The sequence below is a fragment of the Empidonax traillii genome, unplaced genomic scaffold (genome assembly GCF_003031625.1).
Source record: "Empidonax traillii isolate 1590-97213 ecotype Southwest subspecies unplaced genomic scaffold, ASM303162v1 scaffold289:size826226, whole genome shotgun sequence".
Classification (NCBI taxonomy): Eukaryota; Metazoa; Chordata; class Aves; order Passeriformes; family Tyrannidae; genus Empidonax; species Empidonax traillii.
The window spans coordinates 801181-803366 of record NW_020955482.1 but is presented as its reverse complement, the minus strand read 5'-3'; positions in this window follow the sequence as shown (position 1 = coordinate 803366).

The window sequence follows — 2186 nt, the reverse complement described above, 5'->3', positions numbered from 1 at the left end:
CTGAAACCACTCCAATAGGTCCATGTCCTTCCCATGCATGATATGGCAAGGAAATCTTTGGTGGTCACTGTCTCAGGAGGCCAAATTCACTGTCTGTTTGTAAAACACTGCTGGAGCCAGTTTTAGAAACAAGGCTTTTAATCATCCTTCTTCACTCCATTCCCCTTTGATTAACCTAAAGAGAATCAGGCTTTCTCTTTGCCTCTGCCAGAGCTCCAGACAAAAGACTCGGAAATTTCCATTCATCTGCACTTGGAAATAGTGGGAAATTTTTGGAAGTGGTTAATGGTATTTTTGAAAGGGGTTAACAAAATCCCAAACAGAGTCCAGCAGAACCTTGGAAACATTTGCCACAAATCCTCGCAGGATGGCTGAAACACTAGCTGTCCCAGGGAAGCATTTTTACTGCATCTCTTCATGTCAAATAAAACACACCTCTGGGTAAGCTTATGTTTCGGTATTTTTAATAAGAGAAGATATTATACCGCTGCTGAGGAAATAAGGATTTTGCGTTTTGGAACAGACTGATAATAAAAGGAGGGGAGATATTAACGGAATCCTCTTCAGGACAACAATGGGGAAAACTGCATCCGAGTGGGAGTTTTAGCAAATCTGGAAAAGGGAACATCAGCCAGTAGCCTGGGTGGTAGAAGGGATCTGATTGGAATTAAAAATGAGACAAGTCTACTTAACTGGGCCTGACTTTCTCATTCAGGTCCTGGAATGATTCTTGTCATCTTAACCAAAATCGGAGGAGAAGGGTGCACCAGGAGAGCAGGAGTTGTGCCTTGGGATCTTGACATACAGAAAATCCAGAAAGCCTTCTATCAGTCATCTTTTATTTGTCCTCCTGAGATCTTCTGGGAACTTCAAGCAGACTTATTGAACTGGCCTTATTCCTGAACCAAAATGGACTCCCTGAACAGATCTTATATGTATTCAGATGCAGCAATTCTCCTATTTCTCTTAAAGTTGTGTTTCCTTTTCCTCAGTAAAATCCTGAACTGATCTGGAAGACAAAACTTCATTTCATAATTGTTTTTTGAGTTTCGCCAGTTGTGAGATTTTAAAATAGAAGTGGTTTGGTGTCAGCAGAACAGAGGAGACTAAAGAGCTGCTGGATCCAGACATGCTTCAGGTTGTGTCTGCCTGGAATGTGTATTGTGTGCAGGAAGATGTGGAAAGGCCGATGAGGTGTGTCTGCATTCCCAAATCAGGGTGTTGGGCTCCATTCTGAACAAAGGGCTAGCTGTGGAAAGGGGAAAGCCCATTCCAGCCTGGGATGCAAGTATAGTGTATGGAGAGCTGCTGGAATATGCACAGATTGAAGTGGTGACTCCAGCTAAAAGCCCCATGGACTGCGCAAATACATTGCGCAGAGACCATTTGCACAGCTGGTACTGAAAATCCACTCTCTGAAAGCTGGACCTATGGGTCTGAATAAGCTGCCCGTGAACTTTAGGGGCAAAATGATGGTTCTTCCATGAAAACAGTGCCACAGGCCAGCAAGCCTCTCAGAGCTTTGGAGAGAAGTCTTAGGGATTCTTGAGATTGTGCCTAAAAGCTTCTGGTTTTCCAAAGCCATTGTAGGAGCCAGGTAACCACCACAACATGGAACTGCACTGCCTGTGACCCTGTTCCCCCAGGAATTACTCCTGGTCCAGCCATCCTGGTGTAGGTGCACTTCCTCTGGGTCTTTGGGAAGTCAAACCACCTTTGTCTTGCAGAGAGCCTGCAAAAGAAGCTGAAAGCATTCCCAGCCATGTCAATTCCTTAGCAACAGATTTTAAGTATTTTCCAGCTTTTTTTCTACATTATTTGAACAACACTGGAAACATTACAAACTTCCCTTGCAAATGCACTTTTCATGACCGTGTGAAAAAAAACCCACATTTTCATTTTTTTTAATAGTAATGAGCATACTAATAAAGTATGCATGTCTCAGAGGAGCACAGTGATCATCAGGCTCATTATTCAGAGTCAGACAATAGTAATATTAATGAGGCTCAGACATCTGTCAAATTAATCTGTAGTTTAAAGTTTAGGAAACAAAGGCAGGATTTAGTTTTTCTAGCTGTGATTTCCTATTTCTGTCAAAAGCTGAGTGGCTGTGAGTTGCTGAAAAGAGATTAATTTCTATTTCTCAGTGGTTTATATAACCTTAATAAGGAGGAACCTAGGAAAGT